General features: G+C 37.6%; 1 protein-coding gene across 2 annotated transcripts in view; it reads left to right on the forward strand.

The window, feature by feature from the left end:
* Positions 1–990: 990 nt before the first annotated feature.
* Positions 991–19,663, forward strand: part of TMEM273 (transmembrane protein 273) — a 93,090-nt gene continuing 74,417 nt past the window's right edge. The window contains exon 1 of one of the 2 annotated variants that reach the window (XR_011922598.1): positions 991–1,008. The gene's annotated coding sequence lies outside the window, so the exon portion shown is untranslated. Of the gene's footprint in view, positions 1,009–1,121; positions 1,140–19,663 lie in introns of those variants that run through there. The other variant, XR_011922597.1, reaches the window with a different exon arrangement.

Raw genomic sequence — 19,663 nt, forward strand, 5'->3', positions numbered from 1 at the left:
TCGCGCTTCCAGCGATCGCGGATTTCAATGATGAATCAGGGGCATAGTAGTAAGGTACAGCTCTCAAGAAAGGGGATAAAGAAATTTTTCTGTCAGTTCCTTTCCCGGCCAGGACGCTTATATGCCAGGAGTATGTATGTTCTCCCTGTGTCCGCGTGGGTTTCCTTTGGGTACTCAGGTTTCCTCCCACATCCCAAAAAACATTCAATTAACTAATCGACTTTCCATCAAAAATTGTCCTTAGACTAGGTTAATGACATATGACTATGGATAGAGGATACACAATGTGGTTCTTTCCTTCAAAGTAATGTTAATGCTACTCAGAGTGAATGAGAGCCAAATGGAAAGGAAGAGAAAAAGATAGGGGTTTTGTATGGCGACAAAAATAGTTTTATATAAAAACATTTTTAGTTTGTTTCATTTTTGTGGTGTATACAACTTCTCATGCTTTAATCTTTATAACAAAATGATAACTGGTATGCACTTAAAAAAACATTTTCATAAAAAAAAACATTTTTGTTGCCACACCCCATAAAGCAATGAATAGACTTTTGGACCACATCAATTGTCATTAGAGACATGCTATAATTATCACATTAACTGATGGTAAAATGGAAAGGAAAAACGTCAGTCAAAGAATCTGCTAAGGATCACATTCATTGTCTAAATACTACCATCTGGTAACTGAGGCTGGCTGCATGCCTTGTATACACATCTGTTTAAAGAGTTTTGCCTGCTGATTTTGACTTGACATTTAGAATATTTAGAATCACTGTGACCGTTGGATGTTTTGGCTTTTAAAATTCATAAAATTGTTTATACAAGTGGATTTCCTACTCATTTAGATCCATTTTTGCAGCAGAGACAACTGCTGGTATGAGTCATTCTTCCAGAGAACTTCTTAGGAATTAAGCACTGCTGGGTTAAACACTAGTGTTTTAGCACAAGCATTTTGCCTCCTTTAAATCAAGTTTCATCTCTCCTCATGAGGCTTAATTTTTCTATTCGGTAAGTAAAAGAAGACCTATGGCAACATGGAAACATGTATTGTATTTATCTGGGGAGGGAAAAATGACCAGCAGACAGAAGCTTGGAACCAAAGGGCAACAAACACCACATTGCTGTTACACAGAGATAAAGTAAGCAGCAGCTCTTCTTTTTTAATTGTAATCCTACAATAGCACTTGATATTGTATTTTAAGGCTTCAGCTATAGAGAATGTGTCAACTATGTGTTAAAAAAACAGAATCCTTAGATGGAAGTTTGAAAATTGTGCATATCCAAACAGTAATAGTTTGTATTATCTTTGTTTATTTCTAAACCATGTCAATGTGTCTGCATTCAAAGTAGCCTAAGAATGGAAAAAATAACACAACTAAAGAAGGAAAATGTTACATTGATATCTACCGAATATTGTGACTCAAACAGGCTAAAGAATTTTTTAAGTTATTTTTAAAGTTTACTATTACAATGTATTTTACCGAGAAAGAATTGCTAATGTAAAATATATAAGTGCAGTAAAGGCTCATTCAAACTTTGTTTATATTTTTATATAAGTCTAACTAGACAGTACTGGCATCAGAAAAAATATTGCAAATCAATGCAATTAATTTATGGTAAAGCCTGTATTTGGACGGAAATGAACATTTTTTTTTTTTTTTTGCCCATCACATTTTTTTTTTTAAGATGAATTAGGTATATCTGTAATAACAATTTTGCCAAATATATTTGGGGTATGTAAAGATATGTAATACAAAAAGCTGCCTTTCCTTTCAAACCCACACCCACAATGAGAGATTGAGTTATCTTTCACATCATAACATTTCACTCCTAAGTCTCCCACTTAAGGCACAGTTGCTTCAGAAAAAAAAGTATGCTTTTTGACATCTCTACTGTACAGATGGCACAAAGTGCATTTTAAACTATACATTTTCCAAGAATACTTTGTCCATAGCAGTAAGCTGAAAATAAAAACCCTGGATTTCAGTCATGCAATTGGTGTGAAAGTGATGTAAAAGTGAGAACGTTTTTTCTGTGTAATATTCCCAAATACCTTTGTGTTTAAAAGAAGTATTTCTTGATAGAATCGGCAGGGCAGGAAGGCAGTGATTTCTTTAAACATAAAACAATATTGTAATGCCATCAGCTTTTCCTGTGTTACTTGCAAAATTACCAGGTGAAAAAAGTTCTAAAAAGAAAAACAATGTAGCCACTAAAAAGGATTAAACTGCAATATATGTCATGTTTGTTTTCACATTTTGATTTGCTTTATGGGAAACAGCTATAAGTTACATTTGCCATTAAATAAAGTCAAGGTAAAAATAAAAGTGCATAATTTTTTAGTTCTAAGCTTTTATGTCTCAAGGCATAACAAAAAAAAAATCTGGTCCTTAGTAGGTTCTAAAATAATTTAAATCTGACCCTATTTAAACCCTATTTTTCAAGCTTGCTCATTTTTGGATTGTGAACCAAGTGGCTTGGAAATAAGGGGGAGTTGAAGGTTTTTATAAGTGCATAATGTTCCACATGTATGCACAAATGGAGCAACAGCTCCAGGCTGAATCATTGAGAGATTGCATTTCCGGAAACTTGCATTAGAGATCTAGAAAAGCACATTGCAACACTGAAAACACCTGATGACCCTGCGAGTTTTCTGCTCACTAAGCAGGCAGTTAATATGAAAGATGTGGAGGGTGGAGAGGTAAGTCAGGATCGTAAGGCAGGCAGCTGATTTGCTATAGTTGGAGTCTTAGGGGGCTCACAGAAAACCTCCTTTGCTCAAGCCATGATACACATCCACAAATGTGTAGCTTTAAATAAAACAGGGTCACTCACTCAGTCACTCACTCACACCTGATTGTAATCATATTGATTGAACGCAGAGTAATCAGTGATCTCATCATCAAAATATATGATAATCCTTAGTATTCACTTACCTTTGCCACACACAGATATGTTATTGGATATTTTTTTTCAATAACTATGTGACCAAAAAAGTAATTTTTTTGTTTTATTAGTTTAACTAGTTTTTTTTTCATTTTTTTTTTAAATTGTTTAAAAGAGTTCACAAAATGTGATTGTTAGCTTGAAGTTCCTTGATTTTTTTTTTCATCACTATTCTTTATGTGGTTTTACATACAATACTGTTCAAAAGTTGAAGGAAGTTTTGAAAAAATGCTTTCACAACAGAAGTGTTGATTTTTGAACAGAAAGGAAATCTGAATCGAATCAATATTTATTGTGACCACCCTTTGCCTTTAAAACAGCATTAGTTCTTCTAGGTAGACTTGCGCACAGGTTTTAAAGGAAATCGACAGGTAGCTTGTTCCAAACACCTTGGAAAAAAAATTCTGATCTTCTGTGGATGTATGCTGCCTTAAATCCTTATGCCTCCTCATTTATTCCAAACACACCTGAAGATGTTTAGATCAGGGTGTTATGCCAGTTCCACTTCCAGGACTCCTTGTTCTTTTTTACTCTGAAGATACTTATTAATGACATTGTAATGTTTTGAAAGGTCATTGTCCTGCTGCTGAAATAAATTGTGGGACAAGGGGATGCCTCCCTAATGCTATTGCATGATGGATAAATATCTGATTATATTTCCCAGCACTGAGCACACATTATTTCTAACCTAATGCCCAACTCAAGTTGCAGAAATTCATCTCCAATCTTACAAGGAACCTCTACCATGCTTTATTGTTGCCCACAGACCCAAACTGCTTTCTGCTACAGCCAGATATTTCAAATTTTGACTCATCGGTCCACAGAACATGTTGTTATCCTATATTTTATTTTTTAATAGTTGATGCGCTTGGCCTTGTTTCCACATCAGTGGCTGCAATTCTTCCACGAAGACCTCTTCTGGCCAGACTTCTTCAGACAGTAGATGGGTGTACCCGAATTCCAAAAGTTTCTGCCAGTTCTTAGCTGATGGTCCTGCTGGATATTATTTAATTGCAAAGGGAGTGGAAGCATATTTCATCACTAACTGGATAGTTTGCAATTAGTGAATATGTGGGGAGAATAACGCTCAGTACTTCCACCATCACTGTTCCCATTCCTGTATAAACCACATTTTTGCTCCTCATCACTTCTTACCCCAAGTGGACTCAGTCTTCATAGCTCTTCTGGTCTGACCACAATACCATCCTTTTAATTTGTAACTGTTCTACCTAGGCCTCCTTCCACAAATTGATGTCTGAATGACTCCCAACCATCATTTACCTAATGTTTGAATATTTGTGGGAATGTTTGAAGTCTGTTCTACACAAACACGCTGCAACATTTATTCTCATGGGTAATAGGTTTAAATTTAGGTCTCTTAAACTTACCTGGCTCACAGCTAATGGTAAAAGGCCAAAAGAATAAGAAAAGGGCATTCCAGTAACATGAAAATAAAAGATCACCTTCATTTAAAAATTATAATAAATATAACAAAATATGTAAATAGAAAATAACGTGCAAAACTTTAACATGGAAGACAAAAGAATAATGCAAAGTAAGGCAAAACCCCCAATTTTTTTAAATTTATAATATTAGCAAAAACATCAGATCTGAACATGTAGGCCCCTTAAGAAATGTCTCGAGGGTTCGTAATTGGTAAAAAAGAAAAGGGAGATTTACTAAACATTTTTTTTAGCTCTGTGTACACAAAGAAAAATGGCAGAGCTCAATTCCAAATTACAAAAAAAAAGTTACAGCCTTAAACGAGCCACAATGGCTCAAAATTGATATGATTTAGAAACAGTTGGATAAAATTAGGATTGATAAAGCACCTGTTAGATCACATCCATGTGTCCTCAAAGAGCTGAGCTCAGTTATTTTAAAGCCATTGTTTCTAATTTTTAAAAACTAATCAATGGAATTAATGCACTGGTGTAAGGCCAATGTTGTGCCTATATTTAAAAAGAGAGCAAAAGTCATTTCCAAGGAACTACAGACCAGTAAGTTTAACTTCTATATTTGGAAAGATCCAAGAGAGTTTGATAAAGAACCACACAAAAGAGATTCTGCTGAAAATAATATTATGAGTGATAGCATGGATTCAAGAAAGACCGAAGTTGTCAAACAAATTTACTCTCTTCTTATGAGGAAGTAAGTAAACAGGTAAACAATGGAGTAGCAGTTGATTTAGTGTACTTGGACTTTGCAAAAGCCCCAGACACAGTACCCCAGTAAAGTTAGGCTTTATAAGGTTAGAAAATGCAACCTGTAAATGGATAGGGAACTTGCTTAAAGACCACATCCAGAGAGTAGTGAATAATGATTGATGCTCTGAATGGTCTAAGGCAAGGGTGCCCAACCAATGTCCCACAGGCCACATCTAGCCCATGGAGCTACCCCATCCTGCCCGCTCTCTTTATTCCCTTTTTGCTTGCTGCCTTGAGGGATGGGGTGCCGTGTCCTAGGCCTAATCCTACCTACAGAATCTGTCCTACCAGCTGATTGGTAGTGTACAATGTCTATAGTACAAGCCCACTCTCAGGGAGTTAACACTGAGCATGCTCACAAACCTATTCTCCCTTGAGAAGAGAGGTTTAAGGGGGGATATGATCATCCTGTAAAAATATATAAAAGGTCCATATAGAGAACAATCTTCCTAAATATAAACTTTAAGGTCAATACAAAGGACAAGGGGGCACTCTTTGTCTCTGGGGGGGGGATTTAATCTCCAGATCAGGAGGGGATTTTTCACTGTATAGTCTGTGAAAATGTGGAATAGGTTCTTTCAGGAAATAGTTTCATCAAGCACTATCAATTGCTTTAAAAAAACCTTGATGCCTTTCTAGAAGCACATAACATAACTGGGTATTAATGTCTTAATTAAAGACAACAGAGACTGTTGATCCAGGGATCTTCTGATTGTCTCATAGGATCAGCCTACATTTTATTTAATGGAGAGTACAAATTTTTTGACCACTAGCACCCAGTGTAGATTTACTAAAACTAGAGGGTCCTTCTTCCCCAGCTTATTGAATTTTGGAAATTCACTTTTCTGGAAACTACTACTGTACTGTACTGTGCTGACCCTTGGCTGCTGTCTCTCTCCTCATATGCTGCTTGCCAACACCTTTAATCATTCCTGCTATTCCCCTTGATTATTCCCAATATCCCATGATATTGTAATGAGTTCTAGAAATAGTAGATGAATCTTTGTAGTGTGATTTTTTGAAAATACACTGATTATTTTTAGCCTACAAACCCCTTACTTCCGCCTTATTTATTGAATCTCCCGGCTTTTTTTCTGGAAACTGTACTACTGTTCTGTGCTGTTCCATTACTTTTTTTGGATTCCTTTGGATGTTGTGGTTTGTTATGACTGTTATGTTCACTACAAGTAATGTTTGCTAAATTATGCTACACTTTGTATCTGGGTTTCTTTGTACATTTTTCCTTGTTTAAAATGTTTAGACTGTATGCAAGTGTGGAATTTCCTTAAAAGAGAAAAAAGGTCTTATTACACCTTAAGAAACTTGAACGTTATTGTCTTAATATAGAAGACGCACTGGAAGACTGGTGACCACTTTAAGTGTCTCTTTCATGTGGAGACCGAAGCCACTTCCTTTAAGACCAAAACAGAGGTGTAGCCATATTGCTCAATAAGCACTTGCAGTATAAAATTTTGTTTGTGGATCTTGATAAGGATAGTTGTTATGCTATAGTACCTATTAAACTTAAAGGCCAGCAATGCTCCCCATGTACAGTTTATGCTCCTACTAAATACTGCCTCTCTCCTTTTTTTTACCCATCTTCCCCAAATGATCTTGGAGCAAAATTATCCCAATTTCATTTTAGCAGGTGACCTTAATGCCACAGTAGGCCCAACACCTGACAATTCCATTTCTTGTAAGGGGATCTCTTCACTGGGCAGCCTTAATGTAGTTAGTTGCTTACTCAAACACCACTAGTAGATATTTGGCATCTTCTAAAGCCAACTTTTTCAAGATTTGATTTTTTTTTTTTTGGTCCATGAGTCTCTTTTTTCTGCTATTATTGCTACAAACATTGGTATGTATATGATTTTTTCGGATCATGCCCCTCTGACTTTGACTTTAAACTTGCCAAATTTACTGAGGCAGGATTATATTTTATTTTTTAAACTGTCATTGGGTGTACAGTCTTGATGACAACACAGAGCATTGGGAAACCCCAGTATTGTATAGAACTTTGAAAGCAGTAATGAGGGATCATATTATAGCTTAGGTCTCCAGGCCTACAACATTTTTTTACAACATTTCACAACACATATCTTGGACACTGAAAAAGCATTTGACTGAATTGAATACTCTTTGCTTACCGGCATACTTTCATTTGAGCATTCTGCATGACGTTTGCCTAATATATTCATATTATATATACATAAATATACATATGATAAACACATTTGCTGGTGTCCTTTTGTGTAGATCTCTTGCCCATAAGTTAGTCTCCCACATATATTCTCCCTGTTTACCCAGAACAAATAAGGTTAGACATTTGAAGTGGTCCTACCATGATCTTTCTTATCCAAGTAGAACAAGCCTTATTAAGATGGTGTTATGCACATGAAGAACGAAACTTAGAACGTTTGATCAATTTTTCCTAAACTTTTTTAAATTTATTTACTCAATTTCATTTGGATTAAACCCATAAAAATATATACCATTTTTGTTTAAGGAATATTTATCTGCATAAATATGGAAATTATATCCCTTATCAATGCATACAGATATTCAATAAAATAAGGTTCATACACAAATTATAGCTAGTCACTCAAACAGTTTAATTAGGAAAACAAGGTGAAACCAAGTACACAGCAATATTGTCAGATATCTAAACATAGGAACTTCAATCAATGATATATATTTATATATATATATCACATGATTATTAGTTATTATAGTAATTATTATGTTATTAGTAGTAACCCTCTGTAATTATTTAATAATGCTTGGTACACAATACAGTAATTACAAAATGGCCAATTAATGCAGTAATACTATAGCCACCCATAAGACTACAATCAGGGATATCTTATAGCTACCTGCTAAGAGGTTAATGGGTACCTCAGAAGCCTACTTCCTTCAGAAGAGGGCTCCTCACCAGCTTACCTATGGAGACCCTCAGGAGACAAAGAGCAAGCAAGAGAGCCAGCAAGCAAGAGATCTCAATTCTCTCAGTTCCCATTTTTTTATAGTTAATTCCCATTAGGTATCCTTGGGGCTCTTGGATTGGTTAGTGGGTGTGTTCTGTACGATGACCATCGGTTGACACACACCCCACTAGATTGTGATTGGTTAATGTAATTTGATGGACCTCCCAGCTTAATTTGATACTTGAATCTGGAGCTGGAATTTAGGTTTAGGGGTCAACAAGACTTCCAGCTGGGTCATCACCCCAACCCACCTGTCCAGTTCACCATCCATCTTCTGCTATTTCAGGCTTGATCGATTTATTACCCCTTGAGGGTCCTACTGGTAATCAGTTTGTTATGGGAACTAGATCTTATGTGCTGGCATTTTTTATTATCTGTTTTGTTTATTGTTCCTTGGTTGAGGTTCTTTGATAACCACTGATTAGACATCCCCTAGGTAATCCAGATGGCCAGTACAAAGAAAAACAGGTTTCATGTTTACACACAACATTCCTGCACCTATACACTTATACTTTATATATACATATATATCTATCCACATATATCTACAAATATCTATAAACAATCTTGAGGTGCAACACCATACTCCAGCTCAAAATGAGATCTTCATTTTTGATCTATTTTTCTTATACGTTTTATATTTATTTACTTAATTCTATTTGGATTAAACCCATATCAATATTTATATATCTAAGACGGATTAAACACATTTTTATATTTATCAAAAACCTTTCATTTAAAGGACTGTTGTTGCCTCAATACTCTTATTAAGACACCATATTCCAGCTCCAAATGATTTGTGAAGTACCTCCATTTTTGATTAGTTTTTCTCATACTTTATATACCTATTTAATTATTTTTATATTATTTTAAATTTCTATTTATTTAAAACCTCCTATTTCAAGGACTACTATGCTGGAGAATCTAAGCTACCTTGCTTTTTTTTACTCAATACCTAGTTGGAAGATCTGTTGATTCTGAGATCGGGAGAAAGTCACACCTAATTTTTTTTCAAAACGAGCGAGAAGGGGGGGGGGGGGGGGGGGATGTATTTTCTGTCTGTGGGATATTAGGAGTAGAAAAAAATTCCTGACAAGGCATGCATAGAAGAGCCCTTTCCCTCACACACAGCTTTGAAGGGGGGTAAAAAGCATGTGACCCCTATCCCGAAGTTCCCAGAAAATAAGTGAATTGCCTAGCCCGCTGGCGAAATAGAGATAGATCTTCAATACAATGCCATGGTGCATGGTGGTGAAAAAGAGCTGCTCTAAATATTTGTGATCTAAATATACTTATAAAACCTGGGTCTTCAAATCCCAGAGGGGGTTGCTTAATATGGGATACAGTGGTGATGGAGAATGTGATATATTAGAATTGGGGAGGTACCTGGTTCAGATAGGCCATGTGGGTCCTATACTGGGGTGCAGTTGGGTTTTATCTACTTGGATCGATGAAAGCCAAGGCAGTGCTGATAAAGGCATAGTGCAATTCTGCTGTTTGATAGAGACCTAAGGATTAGAATCAGTATGTCTGTACCAGTCCATGACTCGAACCAGGTGATTTGCCACATAGTACAGATGGAAGTCAGGTATGCCTAGCCCCCCCCCCCCCCCCTCTGACTTTGCATAGAAAAGTGCTTTCCTGCTCGATCGGGGCCTACGATATCCTTAAAGGAACCAAAACCAACAGGTATCACTTTAAAATATAAATTAGGTATCCAAATAGGTAGAGTCTGATACAGGCACAAGAATCTAGGTAACACCATCTTTTATTTTGCCTATATCCTGCCTAAAGAAAACATCTTCTGTTGCCAGCACTGCAAATCCTGTCTAAGTTTCAATAACAATGGATTCAAAGTTCAACTGGAACACTCTTTTCAAACTTGCCTACCTGTCTTCTTCTGTCTCTTAAAACTCTCACTACTTCCCACCATTCCATTTTCCCCTCCTATTGTGTAATACTTCCCCCACCTCTAGGGAGTGATACTAGAGAATTGGAAATCACAAACTTTAGGTTATCACTGAATTCCGCTACATTGTGATATTCAGTTCCATTTTGGAAACCAGACATATCAGGTTTGTTTCTAATATTATGCAATGGTGGTTATACAGAAAGTATAAAAATAAGGGGAGACAATGGGCAGCCCCGTCTTGGACCATTTCTGATGAAAAGATGATCAGATAACATTCCATTTACTGTAACAATGGGCAAAGGTTTTGAATAGATGACCTTAATCAAGGAAAGCATGTTACTGCTGAAGCCTATATATTCAAGTGTCTGTATCATAATCTGCCAATCTACTCTGTTAAAGGCCTTTTTGGCATCTGTTGACAAAAGAAACACTGGTGAAGACTCTGACTTAAGCTACATACACACTTCCAATTATTATCGTTGGAAAACGAACGACGAACGTTCACGCACGATATATATGAACGATCGTATAGCACCGATCCTGCACATAGAGTTAACGACACGATCGTTCGTAGATATTGTACACACAATAGATACGATCGTTTGAGCGATAGAGGAACTATGTGCACGACAGGAAAGTGACGGACGTTCGTTCATCACGCATGCTCTGAACATGGACGATCAACGAACGACCGTACACACGAACGATGTTCAACGATCGTCGTCCAATCCGATCCGTCGGTCCGGTCGTTCGTTTCCAGCGACTTTCCTCGTTCGTCGGCGTCGTTGGTTACTTTTTTACGAAAGATTTTTTGCCCAATCGATCGTTCGTCGTTCGATTGGAACGATAAAAATTGGAAGTGTGTACGCACCTTTAGCCAAATGTATCCAGTTGAGAACCTTAGTAGTGTTGTCTCTACAAAAACAACTTGATCTGGATGAATAAGAGACAGTGAGCACTTTTGTGAATAATTTCAGGTCTTGGGTCAGTAAGGATATAGGGCGATAACTGGCACAATTTGAGGGGTCTTTTCTCATTTTTGGGATTATAGAAATATGTGCCCTCAGGGCATCAATGGGTGGGTGACCACTATCAGAGAGGGAGTTAAGTGCTCCAGTGAATTGGGAATTAGTGTGTCCTGAAAGGTTTTATAGTAAGAAAGGAAGAACCCATCAGGGCAGAGTGCTTTACCCTTAGGGGTCAGTGAGATAGCTCCTTTGTCTTTCAAATCTGTGAAAGAGGCTTCTAAGGAGTTCACGGCCTCAGGAGTAAGAGAAGGTATGCTGGAGCTGGTGAGATAGGCCCATATACGTTCTGCTGTGGTACTTGACATGGTATTCGGAGAAGATTGGGGGAGATTATATAAATCCTTGTAGAATTTACAGAAAGTGGAGGCAATATCAAGAACTTGGTAAATCTTCCTGCCAGCCTTGTCCACAACAGGGAACAAAAGTCCTTCCTCTCTGTTCTCGTAGGGCATGTGCTAGCATTCCACCAATTTTGTAACATGCTAATAGGCATCTGCATTTCACATCAGTGGATTTTGCCTTTACCAAGCAGAAAAAGGACAATCGATCCCTAAGTGTGCGTAACTCTTGACCCAAATCTGGACACTGCAGCATTTATGAGGTCACTCCAGGTTGCAGATTCTGTAAAACTGTGTAATTATCTCCAATTGTCTTGCCTGTTTAAGGCAGGAGCCCTGTTTAATCAGAACACCCCTAACTACTGCCCTATGGGCTTGCCAAACTACATACTGGTTGCTATTGGGTATGTGTTTTAGCCTGAAGTAGTGCAATAATTTGCAAAAATTACCTTCTTGGATTACTACTGGATCCTGGAGTAGGGGGGTATTAAATTTCCAGCACCGTGTTTTGGTCATCTGATGTGCCAAGTATATATCTAATACCACTGGTGTGTGGTCGGACATATAAAGTGTACCAATCGAACAATTAATTATTCTGTGGAGATCTGTCTGGTGTAGCTAGAAATGATCTATACTGGAGTACATCTGGTGTGGGTGTGAAAAGAAAGAATAATTGTGATCCATGGTATTTGCCAAGTGTCCATCAGTTGATGGTGAATAAGGCAGTGTCTCAGGCGTCTACTTCCCGTTGGGTAGGCAGTGTGTCCTGCTTGCCATGTGTCCATGCCTGGGTCTGGTAGAAAATTTAGGTCACTGCCCAAAAAAAAGAACTCTCTCTAAATCCCCCCAAATGTTCCAGGACTAATTGGTAAGGGGCATATATACCATGGCTGTTGAAACCAGGGTGCCTCCTAATACCTCTTTGATACAGAGATATCTGCCCTCGTCATCAGTGAGTTTGTCTTTGAGTTGCCAAGAGATAGAGACCCTTAATCACAATACTAACTCCTTTTGATTTTAACTCAAGGGAACAACTAGGAACTCACTGTGTATTTCCGATTGTGCAAGAGTGGGACTTTCTCTTTTTTTAAGATGATAACTAAATACAACATAGTATTAATTTTTTTTTAAATATTTTATTAACAATTTTTATAAACAATATCAGAAAAAACTGAGAAAGGACAAGATATAAAGATATAAACAGTGTACAGTATACCAGATAATTAACAGTACATCAAAAAGGATCATACAAATAACATATTTAAAAATAGCAGGAAAATGTAAACCAAACAGTATAATCCTATATGGTGAGAAAGTAAAAGATGAATGTCCAGTATACACAAAGCATTAACAAAAAATAAAAATAAACAGGTATAAACAGGTAGGGTTTAAACAGGACAATAAGGAGGAGGGAAGGGGAATGAGGGGGGGGAGGGGTCACCAGAATGAAGATTAATAAGGAGCTCACATAGTCAAATCAACACTTTAAACCTGTAAATGGGCATAATATGCATCCCAAGATTCCCAGACCTGTTCAAACTTAGCAACATTATTTCTGAGGAGAGCGGTAAGATATTCCATCAAATGGACCTCCTGGATACGAGCATGTAATGCCTCCAAAGAGGGGGGCTGTGTGGATTTCCACTTGGCCGGGATTAAAGTATGGGCCGCTGGTGGAGTGGGTCAAGGGAGAACAGCTGCTGGGTCACTTCTGTGATTAGCCTATTAACCCTGTCCCAATAGCTATAAATAGTGTGACAGAAACAAAAAATGTGCTCCAGTGTCCCACGCCGGGATACACATCTCCAGCAAAAAGGATCTGCAGCTGGGAACAGCCTGTGCAGCATATCTGGCGTGTGATACCACCGGAACAAAAGTTTTCTTTGTAAAGTGTGTATATGGAGCTTTTATTGGCCACCTCCCAGAGCTTGAACCATTCATCTCTGTCCAGGGCACGGCCCAAAATGGCTTCCCAGGTGCCCATATAGGCAAATTTAGCAAAAAAAAAAACAGAACCCCCCTCTGCAAATACATGGAGGAAGTGATAAATAGAGGTAATAAGACCTTAGGCATAAGGACCGGTGGCACAAATCCTTTTAAAAGGGGTGAGTGTAGTAAATTTGGGCGATTGTTGAAGAGAAAGGACATAATGCCTTATCTGCAAGTATGCAAAAAAGGAGGTTTGTGGGAGGTCAAATGTCTAGTAATTCCTGAAAGGAGAGTAGTCTTTTCTCCACCGGGTGTAAAATATGCCTAATATGAAACAGCACCCTTTCCCTCCACGGAAGCCACATATTTCTAGTTAATCTATCGGGTAGCGAAGGGGTGTGTAATGGATGTATAGAGGCTTGGGAGGAGAGACAATACTTAGTCTTATACGTTCTCTATATATTCCTCACAAACACCATCGGGGAAACAGGTCTCTATCCGTTAATAACATGGAGGAGCTCCAAAACATCACATTAGGGTGAAGTGGGGCAATTCAAGCTTCCTCTAGTTCTCGGCATACACTGGGAGAGAATAAAATAGTCAAAGAGGGCAAGTAGCAAAGATGAGTTGTAACATAATTTTATCCAGGTCCCCAAGACCCAACATAATAACAATTTAACTGTAAACATTTTAACAAATAGAAAACAATTCCTAGGACCAGCATAGTAAAATTTAAGAAAATATTCATTTTTAGAGCAACCTAGTAAGGCAAAAGTTGGAGCTTACGTGTAGCCTGTATTATAGAAGGACTGCAGGAAGTTTGCATTATGTACCCTAAGTCAAAGGATACATACTTTATAGCGTCGTTCAGGAACCCTGGGTGAAAGATGTTCAAGGTCTGCTTGGGTGAAAAAGATGGGCGTGTGTGTTGATGTTTCGGGTTAACATCTGGTTAGCTGGGTTTGGGTGAAAAAGATGGACATGTGGCCTTGTAAATAGTGTTTACCCCTAATTTTGTAGAGAGAGAAAGGGAGAGGGAAAGTATTCAGTTTGTCAACCTATGCAAAGCCTGTGTATAGTTATACTAATAGTAAAAAAAAGAAGAGAAGAGAAGAAAGACGGCTTTTTTTGACAAAATTTATACATTCAGTTTACTTCTTGTTATAAGGTCACAGAATTTTCAACTTGATACATAGTAATGTGTATGTACATAGGAAAAAACAAAAACTGTTCAGTAAATTTCTCAAATAATTTATATATATATATATATAGTATTCCCAGTATTCCTGATGAGCAGGAGATGTAGCTTTGGAAAAACCTGTGTACCTCTTTAATTTTATTTTTTCTTTTATTTCTCTTTATAAAGCACTACAACCTTACCCTCTCTAGCATAGCAGAAGAACATTATGGCAAGCAATGTTTTTGTTTTTTTTTTCACTTGCCCTACAAACTGCTGCAATATGACCCTAATCTAACACAGTAGAAACCTAAGTCTTTCTCTCCCTAACAGCAGATGAAACCTGTTCCTCTCTGACCAGGACAGCACCACAAAATAGTGTGTTGTGTTGCTGTGCTCCATCTGCTGGGCTGCAGTGACATCAACTCTCCATGGAAAACAATGAAAGCTATGCCAATGAGGCCACCTGTAGATGACTAGTGCTTCCTGCATGTGTATGTGAATTGTAAAATTCCAAGACCAGCTCTAGACCTGCTCATCCAAACAGGTCTTGATGTTTGAGTTCCGATCAAATCTGAAAACCACTGAAGCCGGTGGGGTAAACATTATGGTGGTATAAAAATATGGTAAAGAAAATGCAAAGAAGAACAGAATGAGATCCAGATAATGTGATTTGTATTCATATCACATGCAAATTGTATTAACTTGAAACTGAGTCAATCCAAGTTTGATTAGATCAGTTTCAAGTCATTGTGATTTGCATGAAATTTTCTGCATCTCATTGACCATCTTCAATGGATTGTCACACTGGACTTTAATGTGAAAGTTGTCTTAGGTATGTGATTTTTGTTTATCTGTACTTACGTCTTTATACAGGTTATGTCACCATAAAAGTGTGATTCCCACGGGTGCACTTATGACATGAGCACAGCTGTGGAACTGCTGATAAAAAAAAAAACTTCAATGTTAATGTCTGGTCTCATTTTTTAATAGGTATATTTAACCCTTTCCGAGAATGAGTAAGGGGTAGTATGTACCTCTGTACATACAACATTTCCATTTAAAATTTAAACTCCGGTAAAAATTGCGGCAACTCACAGCAAAACACATCATAGGTGTTTATAAGCATTTTCCAGCATTTTAAAGGGAAGCTTTAAAATGCTTGTAAAATGCAAATAAACAGGGTAGGAGAAATCTGTGTTAACTCAGCTTTAGAGAGCTGCAACATTACCTCCCTTATGTTTATAATATTAGTAAGTATACACCTTTGATATATTTGTTATTTAATATAATATTTTTTTTATATATGAGTGCTGATTAATACTTTTCTATACAATGGCTTACTTGGCCAATTCTAGAAATCTGGACAGAGTGTTTCCATTTTTATGAAAGGTTCACATTTACTTGTGCTGTTGATTTTGTTGATTTGAGTTTTTGTGCTGACACTAGGGAGGTTGGTCGTGGTTAGTAGACAATGTAGTCCATTTGAGAATGACAATTCTACCTGCCACCCTGAAAAGTTTTTCTAATGTGACACTTGAGGATAGACAAGACAGACCTTGAATGGCATACACAGGCAGTTCTGGACACAGTTTCAGCAACACCAAAAGCACCATACCAAGTAGAAGTGACTACAGACTCTTAGAAATGCTCCCCAATTATTTCCATCTATATTGGCAGCATGAGGGCAGAAAGCTACAAGATCATTTAGACCAGGTGGTAAAATTTTATCTGGGACATCCTAAAGTTCCTGATTACTCTTGATGCTATTGATTACTGGACCAAAAACATTGAACTGTGGCCACAACTTTCTGAGCATGCCATTTAGGGTCTGTCTTGTTTATCCTCGAGTGTCACATTAGAGAATTTTTTTTAGAACACCAGATGGAATTGTCATTCCCAAATGGGCTATATTTCTCTAGCTAACATTCCCTAAAGACTTCAGCACACTGTCCCACTAAGACTAGCACACACCAGTGAGGGCTCCAGAAAACAGCAAATTTTGCTGCTGTGCCTCACCTTTTATGAAGGGCTTCAGTGACCTAAGTCCTCTGTAAATAAGTAGTAAGGTGGTTTTTGTTCCTGTGCACAGAAATTTGAGCCTCAGATCATTACTAAGAATTGAAAAATTCAGAGTTCTAATCCTAGCTCAGAAAACAGAAAATTCAAGTCAGGTTTTAAATGGAGGTCAATCAGAATGGTTACAAATTACATACATACAATAAGCTTTACATGTAATTATATAACACAAGAAACACACAGACTAACATTTTAAAAGCTAGTTGTCATCCTATGAAGTTATGTAACATCTATAAAGGCCATTTCCTAACATTAAGAAGGAGTTTCATTACTTGTAACACACAGGAAGCTGATTAACTACCTATTCAGTTTGACAAGAAGCTATACATTAAGGAAGTTATCTTGAAAACAGCAGAAGCAGTAGGTAAGATGGCTGGAGAGAGGACTCATCATTTCAATCCAGTAAAAGGAAATAAAAAAGCAATTAGGCTGCAGTATGATTTTCAAACAAGTCTGATTAAAAGATGTTAACTAATGCTGGTTATACCTACAAGAGGACTGGAGTGAATTATACATTTTGGTTTGGAACTAGCCTCTTCTGGTGAAATAAATACACGTTCCTGAGTGAGGACCTGGGAGGTTTTATTAGATGCAATGGAACTGATTTATTAAAGCTCCCCAGGGCTGGAGAGGGTACTCTTTCCACAGTGAAGCTGGGTGATCCAGCAAACCTGTAAAGGATCTGGTCCAGGATTAAAATCATTTGCTAACAAATAGCAAAAGACTTTTAAGAAATCCATTCCAGGTTTTCTGGATCACCCAGCTTCACTGTGGAAAGTGTTCTCCCGCCTTAGAGACCTTAATAAATTGTGCCTAGTTTATCTAAGTCAGTCCCTCAAACATTAGTTTGTGGAAATCTTCTGGGTCCATGTATTTCAATGGCAGTAATTGATTCCCACTAGGGAATGTCAGATTCCATGTTTGATAAATAGAGTGTATCTCTAATAATATTAGATAAATAGGTGTATCTACTAGCAAATTACCAACTACAACTTCTCCAGCCCTGGAGAGCTTCAGAAACTGGTCCCAATATATGCATGCCATGTAACCATGCAACCAGAAGCCACACAGTGGCAAAATATACATTGGCTTCAGAGAGTATTCAGACCCTCTACATTCCACATTCGTTAATTTTAAATTTTATATTATTTTTTTCTCACTGTTCTAGACTCAGTACCCCACAGTGAAAAGTGAAAACAGAATTGTCAGTTTTCTAAAAAGAAAAAAGTGAAATTCAACATTTACATACGTATTAGACCTTTTGCAGCAAAACTATTTTGCTCAGGTGCCTCTCACTTCCCTTGATTGCTGCTTGAACCTTGATTGGAGTCCACCTGTGGTAAATTAAATTGAATGGACATGATTTGGAAAGACATACACCTCTCTATAGAAGGCTTCATAGCTGGGAATGCATATCAGAGCAAACCCAAGCCATGACACCAAAGGAAATCAGAGACAGGTTTGATGCAAGGCAGAGATCTGGGGAAGGCTGCAAAACAATTTTGGTGCACCAGGGTTCTCAAGAGCACAGCGGACTCCATAATTCGCAAATGGAACATGTTTGGCACAACCAAGACTTTTCCAAGAATTGGTCTCCCTGTAGTCAATGGAGAAGGCTCTTAGTGGGAGCAGATGAGCCAGAGATCTTGCGTGAAGATAAGAATAATATCCTCCACTGATCTGGGCTTCATGGCAGAGTGTTATCCTCTCCTCAGAGCAAATCACATGAAAACCCGCTTGAAGTTTGCAAAAAAGCACCTGAAGGATTCTCAGACTGTGAGAGACTTACACCGGTATTTGGAAGAACTGGACAAAAGAGGGTGGAGAAGTAACATACAGGTCCGACGTCTACCAGAGGCAACGCAGGCCTCTGACCTCAAGCCAGTACAGGTAATTTTTAATCGGATCCTGTGTCCCCAGTGAAAGAAAAAAGTTTGGGGTGCCAATAATGAAAGGAAATTTCTGTTTCCCTTATGTTATCTCTTTTCTTGGGAGCTGTACATTTATGTCTCTATTAGCTTAATTTACACAGCTCAACAACAACAAAAAATTTTGCCAAGGATTTTTCAATATATTTAGTGTATTTCAGGTCTGCTAAATCCAGAAATGACATCGGTTTCATTGAATTGCAGTGTTCTCCCCAGAAATTTTTTTCAGCTGGGTGGTAGGAAGCTGTAGGCGGGTGGTAAAAAAGGGGGTGTGGCAAAACACCGCAAATTTAGTGCACCCAGTTGTTTATGCCATGGGTATCAAGTAACCTCTTATTGTTTCAGTGTTCTACCTTCTCCCAATTATTTGTTACAACTTTGTAATGCCTGCCCCGTTAGTATATCCAATTTTGCGTGCTCACCTCTCATCGGCAGCAGCAATCCTCTGAACGGATGACACACAGCAGCCTGAGATCCGTGCATCCGAGGATGAGAGCTGCCGAGAGCTGGGCGGGGTATTCAAATCAGCCAGGCGGAGCAACCGGCTAAAAACCTCTGGGGAGAACTATGAATTGGCTCCACTTCTTGTGAAACAGGAATCAGAATAGACAATTTTATCAACAACAAATGTTAACACAGCATATTATTATCAATCTTTATTTTCACCGATGCTTTGCATTTTATATAATAAATGTAGCATTATTTTCATGAAACTTTCAATTGCCTTCTTTGTTGATACATTTTCTTTTTTTACCAAAATATGAGTTTTTCAAGAATAAGTTGTTTAAATGACCCTAATGTATTTTGCTACATTTGTGGTGAATATCAGCAAAAACAGAGGAGAAACATTACAGAATTTGTGAAACAATCATATCTTGCATATTTTGATAATAAACTGGGGGACCAAGATGAGTATTGGGCTCCGCATATGGTATGTAAAACTTGTGTGGAGTGTCTACGTAAGTGAAAAAATGGAAAACTGAAAAAAAATAAAAAATTTTAAATTTGGTGTACCTCTGCTATATCGAGAGCCCAAAAATCGTCATGATGATAGTTTTTTTTTTGTGCTGTGAATGTAACAAGTTTGAATTGTTACAGGAAAAACAAGAACCTTGAAGAAGGTTTCAATTGTTAC

The sequence above is a fragment of the Pyxicephalus adspersus genome, chromosome 10 (genome assembly GCF_032062135.1).
Source record: "Pyxicephalus adspersus chromosome 10, UCB_Pads_2.0, whole genome shotgun sequence".
Taxonomy (NCBI): domain Eukaryota; kingdom Metazoa; phylum Chordata; class Amphibia; order Anura; family Pyxicephalidae; genus Pyxicephalus; species Pyxicephalus adspersus.